Raw genomic sequence first — 14,337 nt, 5'->3', positions numbered from 1 at the left:
CTATTTTATTTTTTTTAAATGTTTTCGGTCTGTTTCCGGTATTTGTTAATGACGATGTGCTGTGAGATGTGAGACTGGAATTGCACAGGGGAAAATAACGTAGGCTATCTTTAGATGCGGATTTTGTTAAACTAATATGTTTGCGCTGTGGACCAACACTATACATTGACGGGGAAGGGGGTAGCAATAAAGATAACACCATTAAACAGTTACACAACATAACAGAAATAATACCGATAGCAGTGTCCCTAGCAACCACCTTGGTAACAATGAAAACGTTCTATGGACGCAATTTCCTGAAGTAATCTTCGTAATAACTAGCAAACTAAAGATCATGTACATCCACTGCACACATAATCTGAAATAACAACTCATATTTCTCGCATCAAATGACATAAAAACGCATTTTAATGGCCAAACTAACTTTATAATAGGCATTTTCCACCGAGAATAAAACAAAGTTCGGCCATGTTTTTTTTTTCTGCAGGGAGAAATTTGAAGATCACGTGACATACTGTAGACGCCAGCCATTGGAATGAATGGTGAAAAAAAACGTAGGGATCTTACAATTTCAGAGGCGTTTTCTAGAAATACTACGTCCTACGTTGTGGACCAACGTAGTTATTACACTTTTTTTTGTGAGACTGGGTTGGGCACACTCACACACGCTTACCTCGTGTAGAGTGTGCATGGAAAAGATCTGTGCGGAGACTCCGACTGGAGCCTACCGCGCACCATGTTCCCCAGGTCCCTCAGGAGCATGGGAAAACATAAGTGCACCACGTCCCCCACCCTCACACACGCTCCGTGTAGAGTGGGCATGGAAAATAGTGAGGAAGGCTCTCCCAGCCTGCCTCCAGCCCTGTATGGGGCTGATTGCGCACCATGTCTCCCGAGTCCCTCAGGAGCATGGGAAAACACAAGTGCTTTATGTCCAGGGGGGGACATAAAGCACTAGTCTCACCAGTCATGCGTTGCCTCGGCAAGCACAGACGACGAGAAGGAGCCAGACATGTCCAGGAGATAACATTTTATGAAGGAGCCTGGCGTAGACCAAGACACCAACGTGCATATATCTTCCACACTCATGCTGCTGAATAAGGCTGTTTGACACAGCCCGTGTAGAATGCGCACGGACCCCAGTGGGGAGGGCTCTCCCCGCCCGTCCATAGGCATGTGTAATGCACCCGCATAGCCATCCTGTTAGGCGCTTCTTGGAGAGAGCTTTTCTCGCCACACCATCCCCAAAGCACACAAACAGCTGTTCAGTGCGTCTAATGGCAGCCGTGCGCTCTACATAACATGCTAGCGCACGCGCTGGGCAGAGGAGGTGCAATTTAGCTTCCCTGGCCTCAATATGGGGGGGTGGAAGATTAAAGCCACCTAACTGAATAGCCCTTGACCTGAACGAACTCCTTAGGCTCTTAGGAGTAAAGGAGGGGTTCGGTCTGAGTGTCGCCCCGCTACGGTCACCCCGGATCAAAAGGCAGCTTGGGTGCACCGACAGAGCGGTCAGCTCGGACACTCTTTTGGCCGAAGTCAAGGCAAGTAGCAATGCCGTCTTCCATGACAGTGCTTTCAGGGAGGAGAGCTCCAGGGGCTCAAATGGTTCTGTGACCAGAGCCTCGAGCACCAACGGCAGGTCCCACTGTGCGGCGGAGGCGTGCACTACTGGGCGCTGCCTCCTGACCCCCTGCATAAACCGCGACATAAGCGGCTGACTGAAGGCTGACCTGCCTCCAAATCCCTCATGGCAGGACGAAATGGCTGCTGCATACACCTTAATTGTGGAATGAGCCAGTCCCCTGTCCACCAGTATCTGTAAGTAGGTATGAATAGAGCCCAGCGTGCATGACAGAGGCTCTAGACTCCTTCCTTCACATCATCGCCGGAATCCCGCCCACTTTGGCCTGTAACAGGCTGTGGTGGATTCTGCTCCTGCTGCTTGGATAGTCTGAATAACGTTGTCAGACAGCCCCACCTGTCTCAGCCTGTCTCTCTGTCTCCAAGCCTGGAGAGGTTGGCCCAGAGTGGGTAACGCCCCTATTGCCCCTGCTTCCTGAGACATCGCTCCCCAGACCTGAGGAATAGCCCAGGGCTGGCCCACCATCATCTGTGTTACCCCCGCGTACCACGGCGCCAGGCGGCGATCTGGGGCCACTAGGATGACTGACAGCTGCTCCCGCCTCACCCTATCCAGAAGGGGGGGGATAAGGTGCAGCAGTGGAAAGGCGTAAAGCAGCTTCCTTGGCCATGGCTCGTGTGCAAATGCGTCCACCCCCAAGGGCGGATTGTCCCACCTGGCCAGGGAGAACCACAGGGCACAGTGGCTGTTGCGCCGATCGGCGAACAGGTCCACCTCTCCTCTCCCGAACTGAGTCCAGAACTGCTTCACCACCTCCGGGTGAAGCCTCCACTCGTCTGGCAGGGGTCCGCCTCTTGACATGAGGTCGGCCCCCCCCGTTCTCCCGTCCCGGGATGTGCAGGGCCCTTAGAGACAACACAATCTGTGAAACCCACAACCACAGGTTCTCTGCCGCAGTCAACAAGGCTATTGAGCGGACTCCGCCTTGCCTGTTGATGTACGCCACTGTGGTGCGGTTGTCGCTCCTCACTAGCACATGTTTGCCCTGTATTAAGGGTTTGAAGTGCTGTAGGACCAGCATCACTGCTTGCAGCTCCAGGAGGTTGCTGTGCCGATCTTCTGTCAGAGGCCAGCAACCACCTACAGCTCTCTCTAGGCACGTCCCCCCCCATCCTGTCACTGAAGCGTCTGTAAAGACTGTGATATAGGAGGTCACTTGCCCCAGTGGAGCTCCCCTCCGAATCGGAGGTTGCTCTCTACTGAGGGGGGGATGATCACCAGACGTCGTTTGTGTCTTGAGATCTAAACGAAGGCCGGTAAGCCACCTCTGTATGCGACGTGCATGCAGGAGTCCGAGTGGCACTACGGAGTGAGCAGCCGTCATGAGACCCAAAGTCTGCATGATGATCAAAGCTGTCACCGTCGCCCCCTGACACAGCCTGCAGACTGCCCGCAGCAGGGATGCCTGTCTGCTTTCTGTCAGGGTGGCACGTAGTCTGCCTGCATCGAGCATCACCCCCAGATATACTACCTGCTGGTGAGGTATGGGGGAGCTCTTCTTCCAATTGACTGCAACTCTTTTTCAACCCAACTTGGTTAGGTGTCGGATCAATTGGGCTGTGTGAAACATTGCCCATTCCCTGGACCTGGCCATGACTATGAGGTCGCCCAGATAAAAGAACACCCTCATGTCATGGTCCCGCAGCGGTTGCAGCGCCATAGCGTGCGTGGGGATAGGGAGTAGCCGAACGTCAGTCTGTTGTACTTGTAGGCTACCCCCTGGAAGGCAAGACGCAAATACTTTCTGTGTTTTGGAGCAATTTCGCCATGAAGTAAGCGCTCTTCAGGTCGATGGTTGTGAACCAATCGCCTGGCTGCACCAGTCCCAGTAACTGTGTCATAGTTAACATATGGAACTTCTTGCATGCAATGTGCTGGTGCAGGCATTTGAAGATCCAGAATGGGCCTGAATTCTCCTGTCTTCTTGGGAACCAGGAAGTACAGGGAATAGTGCCCCTTCTCTCTGACTTGAGAGTGCACATGCCGAGAGGAAACCTATCTCCTCCTGGGATGACAGATTTGCCTCTCTCATGCCTCTGAACGGAGGACGGATGCTGCAAAACTGGAGTGAATAACCCAGTCTCAGTGTCCTGTCCGTCCGCCCTGTTAATAATACACCGCGCGCTCCGCCATAATGCTGTTTTCTCTCAGAGAGAAAGAGGCATTAATCTGAGCTTCTTCTGTCCATGAACGCACCGCGGCCCGCTCTGGGGGGGGGGGGGGGGTGGGGGGTCATAATGCCGTCTCTTGGAAACGGACATTATGGGGAAATGTGGAATGTGGAGAGAGATTACTCTTACTCTGGGATAAATGCACTCGTTTTTACTGAATGCATTTTACACACACATATCACTCTAGAACTAGAGTTACACTACGTAACCCACTGTTCTTCTGTGGAGGTCCCTGAACGCACCGCGGCCACTCTCACGGGGGCCGCATCTCATAATGGGTGTCCAATTAACATCGTATGAAAACGGCCTTGCCGATCTCAATGAGACATTATGGGTAAATGTGGAATTGTGGAGAGAGATGACTCTTACTCTGGGATAAATGCCATAGTTTTTACTAAATGCATTTTTCACACACACACATCACTCTAGAACTATGGTTACAATACGTAACCCACCGTTCATGCAACAGGGCCTCTTTTCGACTTCCTGTTGAAAGGAAACCTATCTCCTCCCAGGATGATAGATTTGACTCTCTATTGCCCCTTGAATGGAGGAGGGACGCTGCAAAGCTTGAGTGAGTAACCCAGTCTCAGTGTCCTGCCCCTCTACTCTGTCAGTACACAGCTTTTGTGGGGCTTCCATTCCCCACAAAACTGTGTCCAGGGGACATGCCAGCAGCTGTGGAGCCAAAGCTAAGAAGCTGTAGTATTCTCTGGTGGCCTACTCCGCTGCCAAACCTTTCCATAAGAAGGGAGTTTTGGCATGGGGGCTGACACAGAAAAGGGCCGATTTTCTACTGAGGTCCTTGAACGCACCGCGGCACGCTCCCGTGGGGCCGCGGCTCTGTCCTAATGCCGTCTCTTTGAAATGGACATTATGGTGAAAAGTGGAAATGTGGAGAGAGATAACTCTTACGGCCCGTCTACACTACAGGCGTCAAAAAATGCTTTCAACGCTTCGCCCATTCATTTGACGTAGGATATTTTCAAACTTCGCCGAACTGCATTGTGGGTAGCATGGCAAGGCGTTGCAAGCATCGCGAGCGTCTATCGGCGTCAAAAGTTGAACAATGTTCAACTTTTGAGGCTCGATGCTTGCTCGAAGCTGGCGTCAGCCAATCAAATCCCGTTTTTGCAATTCCCGCCAGTACAAGCGCTAGCCAATCAAACCGCGTGCAAGCTGGGAGAGCCAGACTGCAGTTAATTTCCTCATATTCCAAACGAGAAATTACGGTAGCAAATCACCCGGTTCTTTCTGACCAGAACTATTTACCGGGATACAAACCGGAGGAACCAGGCATGGAGGGAGGTGGCAGAGACAGTGGGTGAAACTGGTAGGTTTTCGCCTGTTTGGGGATTTTATATCCAGTTTACTTCGTTTTAACGAAAAAAATCGCCCAGCTTCAAGCTTTTTCGATGCCTGTAGTGTAGACGGGCCGTTAGGCCCCTACACACGGCGGCGTGCGTTGCCGCTTCAACGCTTCTGCCCATTCACTTTGAATGGGGTGACGTCACGATTCGCCGAACTGCATTGTGGGAGCAAAGCGTAGCTTCTCTCGCGGTGCTCGCTGCAAAAGTAGAGCATTGTTCTACTTTTGCCGCCTCGACGGAGGCGTCAGCCAATCAAATCCCGCGTATGCAAATCTGACATTACAAGCGCTAGCCAATCAAACCGCGTGTATGTTGGGAGAGCCAGACCGCAGTTATTTCCCATATGTCAAAAAATGGAGGAGAAAATTATCGTGGCGGTACTATATGACCACCAGTCCCTCTTTACATACAGGGATACAAACCGGAGGAGCCAGGCATGGGGGGAGGTGGCAGAGACAGTGGGTGAAACTGGTAGGTTTTCGCCTGTTAGGAGAGTTTATATCCAGTGTACTTCATTTGAATGGACAGCTAGCAAGCATAGACAGTATATTTAGCCAGCATGGATGTAGCTTCAATGCTTTGCTTTGTATGTCCGGGGCGGGACATTCATGTGATTGGTTGTTGGTCGCGTTGCTCGCGTTGACTCCCCAAGCTCAAGACACGCCCACCGCCAAGCGGCAACGCACGCCGCTGTGTGTAGGCTCCGTTACTCTGGGATAAATGCAATCGTTTTCACTGAATGCGTTTCTCACACACACATCACTCTCTATTGAACCCGCACAGTGTTTTGACAGCACTTCGGTTTATTCCACTCAGGTGCACGCGCCCACCTGCTGGCTCCTATACTGGAGTTTACAGAGGGGGCGGGGAGTGTGGGACAGTGTTATTTCCTCTGGGGATGAGCAAGAAGCAGCCACGCTGCGACTACTCCTCACCCACGTAACCAAGGAGATCGATCCAAATAGCCCTTCCGTAAACACGGGGGCTCCCGGCCCGGGAGATCAACAACACGGTCCTTTCGGAAAGTGCCATGCGGCGTGATCCCTCACCGGGATATCACACGGCAGACAACGACGGCGGCCACGATCAAGCTACAAATAATCGCTCTGATCTGGTGAGGTGGGGGCATCTCCAGCAATGAGCGAGATGCCCAACACACCCGTGTTTATTTGCAGTCGCCTTGTCACGCGGTAGCGTGGCAGAGCTGTTTTCAGCTCCCTGCCCAGCCTGCTGCCCGCTGGGAGCAGCTGCGCTCCGCCGCCATGGTCATCACCGAGGGCGGTGGACCTCCATGGACCGGACCCGGAAGTGCCCGACAACGGCAAACGGAGCCATCCGTCCCGCTGGAATGGCGACGTGAATGGCACCGCCTCGGCCATATCCTGGTCCCCCAAACACTCTAAGCAGAGGTGGTGGAGACCGGCGCACGCGATCAAACCAGGGCAGGTGCATTGGCCGAGAGTAGTAATAATGATACTGTTTCAATCACATTAGTATGCATAAAAAGTGACAGGTGGACACGCCCCCAATTATGCAAATTAGCTAAGTCCCGCCTCCCATTGATCGACATCCTTTGATGTGTGTTATGTGAAAAGCCCCTGGGCTAGCGCCTTTGTTGTCTAATTCTTTGATGTGTTGATTAAGTCTCTTTGAAGCTGTATTTGTAGGCCCCCCTCAGAGCCCTTTTGTTGTCTAATTTAATTATGACGTCTTATCTAATTAGCCTTTGGTGTTTGCCCTTTGATGTGAAGTGTTATAACAGGCCGGTGTGACTTCACACTGGTGTGCTATAAACCTTTGATGTTAATCTAGGTGTCTCTTGGAAGTTATGTGTGAGACTGTCTAGCCAGCCCCCCTCCCAGCCTCTCCCCCTTTTCTACCCCTTCCGGGGCTATGACGCAACAAATAGTGGGGGGTGGAATTAGGTAGAAATACGCTCAAACGAAATAACAAGACAGCAATTCCATTTACCCAGTCACCTTTTCAAAAAAGAAAAATGGCAAGAGACGCCTCAAATGGGGGTTAATCAGCCTGTGACAACTTACAGCCATCCGTCCGTAGCGTCAGTCAAGAAACGAATGCAGCAGCAGTGCGGGGGTCAGACGCCTACAGTCTCGTGCCCTCTTTTGGTCATGCGCGCGTTCATGTGTGTTGGTGGAGGGGCTCTGTGAGGAAGTGGCAGATTTTCCCCCGGTTGACTGCAAAAGACTCTCACTTTTTACAGAGGGCTCCGCCTCTCCCTCAACATAACAAGTCCCGCCCTCCTCACCAGATCATTTAAAAGTAAGGGTATGGAAATAGATGAAAAAATAAATACGCTCAAACTAAATACAAGCCAGTCATTTCCACTCATCAAGTCACCTTTCAAAAAAGAAAAACGGCCAAGAGAACCCTAGATATGGGTTTAATCAGTGAGACGCCTGTGACAACTTACCGCCACCCGTCCGGAGCGCCAATCAAGAAACTAATGCAGTATCTGGGCCGGCTTCAGACGCCTCCAGCCGAAGAACTTCATGAAGAATGGACTCTGAAAAATGGCGATGTTTGGGGTTATGTATTCAACTATATGGCGAATTAACTGCATTTCTACAATCTGAAGAATGGAGAAACGTATGGACCCCGTAGTGTTAAAGCGACACTGACCTCAACAGATTGGGCTGTGTTAACTCTGGTGTCCTCCAGAGATCTCCACGCAACCACTGTATCGGAAGAAGTAGTGCATCAAGAAACAGGTGTGGAACCCGCGGTGTACAAGATATTTGCAAATAAAAGCAAAGAAACGCAGACAGCATGTGAGATCAAAGAAGAGTTTGCACCACTGCCCCTCAAGGTGGAGGAAGAAGAAGGAGATATTTCCCCGCCGCCAGAAGTTAGAAGAGTCCTGACAAGCACCGTCTGGGAAACTAAAAGCGGACCATCGGGGCGATGGTATTACCGCGCAAGCCGTATGGTGACGCTGGGGAAGGACCCCTCTGATGATTTTGTTTTGGAGTATTTCAACTCTACATGCGGGGTTTTTCAGACATCCTTGCGGGTGCCTCTGACTGCTTGGCTGAAAATGATTGATGGAAAAGCTACAAAGCTTAAAGAACTTTTTAAACAGAGTCAGACATCGATCGACATTATACTGGTGAAAAAGACTCTCACTTTTGCAGAGGCCTCCGCCTCCCAATCAACATAACAAGTCACACCCTCCTCACCAGATCATTTAAAACTATGGACCCCCTCAAAGAAAAGCAGTGTGTTACCAATGTAAAAAGAGCGTCAGGGGTTGTCTTACGAAAATGTGTTATCTCTGTATCAAGATTATGTGTTTAAAAATGAATTTTGTGAAAAATACCAACTGGGTGAGAGACGTCATAAAGACACTCATTTTAACCACAGTGTTCCAAATGTTTAAAGATTGTTACAAAATGTAAAAAATAAAAGGTCTGGAGACTAAATTAATTCAGGTGACTCTGTCTTTATTAGGAAAACAACAATATAATACAAATGGTTTAAGGGGTAAATGTAACCATCTTGGACTTAATAGTCTAACAAAATACTTTATCTGAATACATTTTTTCTTTTTTAAACGCACTTTTTGAAATTATTTATTTGTTATTTCAGTGGAACAGTCCAGTTTTTGTTAACATCAATGCTTGCGCTATGACAGCCATATCAATGTCAGACATTGATATGTATCAACCTCCATCTACTCCATCCGAGTCTCCAGGGGAATCAACAACTTGGCATTCATTCGGTTCAATACGGCCATTCGGGACGCTCTACAACCGGGGCCTCATACGTCACATATGGTGACATAAGATATTTGAAGTAAAAAGCAAAGAAAACGCAGACAGCATGCGAGATCAAAGAATTAGACAACAAAGGCTATACATTGTGTTACTAAGATACTTTTAGACACACTTTGGCGTATGCAACACTTGTTCAGTTAAACAAGGTTTTTTGTTTTCTGATAACCTTACATATTTTAGTTATTTTCTGCTACCAAGATACTTTAAGATACACCTTGATGTAAGCAACACTTAACAAAAGGGTATAATATGAAGTACTTGGTAAGGAAGGGGTTTTTCTTTAAGGGGTGCAAACATTTTAGAACAGGGTAAAATATTCATTAATTTGTAATGAATTGAGTTTTCTTTCTTTTGATTTTCAACATACTATTTGTACACAATGACTTTTCCATATTTCTGACAAACTATACTTTTTTGACTTTTTCCGTAAAATCTTGACAAACTATTACTTATTCTTAAATGTTGACCTATTGCTGCTTGGTTGGAGATGATTGATGAAAAAGCTACAACGCTTAAAGAACTTTTTGTTTTTTTTAAACTCTCAATTCTATAAATGACTCCCCCCATTCAACGCAATAAACCCCACCCTCCACTCAGCAAATCATCTAAAACGAAGGACCCCACTAAGACGACCGTTGTAAACTAGACATGGAGCTGAGAAAAACCAAGACTCCCCCCGCGAGTTGCAGCCAGGAACAGACTCCTGGACTACCACCATCATCACTACCATTTTGGACACCCGAATCTTGCAATACTACTGCTGCTGATTTTGCTCCTTGGGCCAAAACGTCTCTGTTTATAGACACAGTGAAATCGGTGTTGGTTGATATTGTGGAGAGGGTGATACATCGGTACAGAGAAGAAATATGCAATGGGAGAAGAAGAAGCCTAATAACCAGCAGTTGACTGAAGCCAGGGACTTGTTCGATACATTGACTTTTTTCTTTAAAGTAAAATGAAAATGGGAAACTACTTTGTAAAACGCTCTGTATATATTGATCAGAATGTAGTCAATACCCTTTTTAATAAGTGTGGTGATGAGGACGATTGAAAACAGAACGAGTAGTGACCCCTGTGTAAAAAGAATGGCTGAAGTTTGTAAACTGGAAGACATTTTGGATATCGTTCGTTCTGGCAGTACTATTCCGGGTCATTGGGAAACGATTGTAAACGAAACATTTAAAGTGGTCCTGGAATCTTCATTTTCCGAAACATTCTGTAACATTACCTCAGAAATGAAACAAACATCAAAAGTGTATCATGTGCTCTCAGTGTATGCTCTGTTTGTAGATGTAATGCATCTCTGTGCAGAAAGCAGCATACACATGAATATTCTGACTGAAGTGAAAAAACTCCATCACGATATCTCCAGTAATATGGGGAATTCTAAGCTGGAGACGGTCGTGCGGATGTTGCAATCAGTATAACTATTTGATTTTTGTGTATGAAAAAATAAAAAAGTGTTTTTTTATATTTAAAAACTGTTGTCTTCATTATAGCCAGGGGGAGCGTGTCTGATACATGTGTATTACAGTCCTTCTTTTTTGTGTTTTTCAGTGTTTTTATGTGTGTCTGTACACACAAAGCACAAATAATTTAAAACAAACCCTGAATCAAATTTAGAGAGGACCATTAAGAGTCAGAATCTTAACAAAATCTACTAATACAAAGTACTTCATTATCTACTTTTCAGCTTTTATACACAAAAGTGTATCCTTCAGTAACTTTCTCAGAGAATTTAAGTATAAATCTGTCAAATGTTCAAAACAGCCTTGTTTCACTGAAATAGCCTCAAAATCACAAACTGCCATTAAGAGTCAGATGCTTTACGGAATCTAATAAAACAGAGTGCTTTCATGGTAGTGGTCAGCTTTTAAACATAAAAGTATCTTTTTGAGAGAATTGAGCGTAAATCTGTCAAATGTTCAAAACTGCCTTGTTTCACTGAAATAGCCTCAAAATCACAAACTGCCATTAAGAGTCAGATGCTTTTACGAAATCTAATAAAACAGAGTACTTTCTACAAATGACTCCTCCCACTCAACGCAATAAGTCCCACCCCACTCAGCAAATCATATAAAACTAAGGACCCCCACTAAGACGACCGTTGAAAAGTAGCCATGGATATGAGAAAAACCAAGTCTGATGTAGCCTCCCCTTATTATCACCAGGATAACGGATATGGGCTTAATGACTGGATGTTACAAAGTAGGGGAGAGGATGTTCCCGAAGAAGAGCTCTCCTCTATATCATATCCATGTAAGGTCTTTAGGACAAAAGAGGACCATGATAACATGACATATGAAGAATATCTTTCTTTAAAAGATGGTATTATAGATAACCTTTATAGAAACAGTATATCTCATACCACTCGCCAAGATCGCAAACGACAATTAGCAGAAAATAAAATAAAAAGTAAAGAAAAACGAAGAAAAAGACAAATGAAAAGGAGAAGAAAAATGAAAAGCAAACGCAGAATGCGAATGAAAAGAAAAGGGACCATAGGACGGAAAACCAAAAAGACAAAACGAAGGAAGGTGAAAAGAAAAAGGAACAAATTGAAGAAATTTAAACTAGAGGATGCTGATGGTGTTGGAGAGCCATTACCGGATCATAATAATCTTATAGATCATCTACCGCTAACCGACTGCTGCAAATGTGTTGAACAAATACCAAAAGCAATGGCAGAGCTTTGCTTCAATATAATGAGAGAAAAAGCACGATACTGTGGAATTGCCCAAATTGGTGACAGTGCCAGAACATGCATTAAAAGACTGTTGGAGGATTTCTATTCTAGTATCGGTTGTCATTACATCGAAGGATATGCCAAAACGTGTGACGACATAGACAAAGCTTTTGAAGACAATTATATGGTACCTGTCCTTACAGCTAAACAAATCCTACGCCAGGTATTCAACAGACCACAAGAAGCACAAGAAGCCCCAGAAAGGATTACATTCAGAGCTAATAACGGTGAAACCGAAGAAGAAGCAAAGCAGATTATAATCGTTGCGGGTGAAAGGATAGAGAATTTGCATGTGATGTTAATGCATTTATCTGATATAAAAAATGCATTCGTATACTTCCAAGAGAGCCCTAAACATCTACTTTGGCAATGTGAATTGAACGATAAACCGATCACTGTCAATGAAACGCGGAGAGAAGCAGCAGTGCAAATCGTTAAGTCTATTACCTTGTATGCACTACGACATTAACTTGGTAAAATGTAATGTGTTTTTTTTTTTTGTTTTTTTTTTATGAAAATGTGTTGAATGTTGTGTTTTCAATTTCAACATTTATAATACATCTGTTGGGGTCTTCGACAGGCTGCCACACAGCCTGCAGTCCGTCACCCCGACCCTCAGTATGTGCACTAAATAATGGACAAAGATTACGGCTTTTTTCGGTTTTCTAACCTCCATTATGCGTCTAAAAATAGTTGGTTTTACTGAGGCACCATTTTTGCACGTATTGGATGTCCTGTGGTGCTGGTCAGTCAGAGTGGAATAGGCCTGCGTCATGGGTTCACACCAAAGCCATAAAGGAGTCTTTGTCACTGATGAGCGAGGTCATCTCTCTCCTCCACTGGCCAATAGACTTTCACATTCTCCACTTTTTTATGATTTTGTTTAGCTCACGGACCCCAAACAAAAGTGCAAAGAATTGAATTATTCACAGGGAAATGAATAAAGGATTCATTTGCATTGATTTTGCTCCACCACAAATGGAGTAATTTTCTTGACCATAAGGACTTGAGAGCAAACCAACAAATTGAACAAAAAGATCAATGGTATCTTTTAATATGGCTATCAAAGAAAGAAATCTCCAAATTGACGCTTTGTGTTTAAATAGTTTGAGAGATTTTCCACTTGGTCTGTTGGAATAGACTGACTGGGACTTTTGTGTGAAATTACGCTTTTGGTCACAAATTGAGAAAACATCAGTCTAAATTTGAATAATTTGGCCTTGAAGTTTTGGAGAGGTTCTTTATAAATCAAAACTGATAGAGGAGTCGGTATGTTAATGTGGCGACAAATGTTCCCCTTTCTGCTCTGTGTTGGTCTGTTTGACTTATTCAGCAGCATTCTCCACAGCCTGTGAAAAAGTCTTGTTCTCCTTTTACTCGTGTTTGGTTTGGCTGATTTTATGTCCAATTGTCAGTGGTTGGTTATTTGCAACCTAAGTGACAAATTGAATGAAGGACAATTGTGTATATAGCACAAGAAGCCCTTTTAACATTTTATAACATTTCCAGTGTTAAGAGTTATTTTGCTTAATAGGGTAGAAAAAACACAGAAAGATGGTTTTAGCGGAATAAAAAACAGAACATAAAGGATGGACTGATAATAGAGGTTTACATATATTTTGATTCATGCAAGTCAGTTAGCTACCTTGTTCCAGAGTGCCCAAGAGGACCATATCTGTCATAGCACATTCCAGTGTGCAGCTATGGCCCTCTTGGGCACTCTGGAACAAGGTAGCGCTCCATGGAACGGGCAAACCCCCCATCCCTCAGCATACAAGCTCTTGGGTTTAAAACAGAGGGAGGGCACTGTAAAGACAAAGGATCAAACGTGGAGGGCAAAGAAAATCTAAAAAATCGACTTAGTATCAAAGAAATCATGTTTGAGTGCAAAACGTTTCATATTTTCCTGCTAACCTTGAATTATCCTGTCCTGTCGTTTCGCTCACAGCTGTTTTCTTACACATGACATGCATTGTTTTACAATTTATTACATAAGGTGAACATGTTTATGTGTTGCACAGGATATAATGGAGCCAAGTACGTATTAATAAAAACAAATGCTAGCTAACTGACTTGCATGAATCAAAATATATGTAAACCTCTATTATGGCAGTTTGTGATTTTGAGGCTATTTCAGTGAAACAAGGCAGTTTTGAACATTTGACAGATTTACGCTTAATTCTCTCAAAAATATACACTTTTATATTTAAAAGCTGACCACTACCATGAAAGCACTCTGTTTTATTAGATTCCGTAAAGCATCTGACTCTTAATGGCAGTTTGTGATTTTGAGGCTATTTCAGTGAAACAAGGCTGTTTTGAACATTTGACAGATTTATGCTTAAATTCTCTGAGAAAGTTACTGAAGGATACACTTTTGTGTATAAAAGCTGAAAAGTAGATAATGAAGTACTTTGTATTAGTAGATTTCGTTAAGATTCTGACTCTTAATGGTCCTCTCTAAATTTGATTCAGGGTTTGTTTTAAATGATTTGTGCTTTGTGTGTACAGACACACATAAAAACACAAAAAAGAAGGACTGTAATACACATGTATCAGACACGCTCCCCCTTGCTATAATGAAGACAACAGTTTTTAAATGTAAAAA

Source organism: Gymnodraco acuticeps, unplaced genomic scaffold, assembly GCF_902827175.1.
Source record: "Gymnodraco acuticeps unplaced genomic scaffold, fGymAcu1.1, whole genome shotgun sequence".
Classification (NCBI taxonomy): Eukaryota; Metazoa; Chordata; class Actinopteri; order Perciformes; family Bathydraconidae; genus Gymnodraco; species Gymnodraco acuticeps.
Note: the sequence above shows the minus strand (reverse complement) of the source record.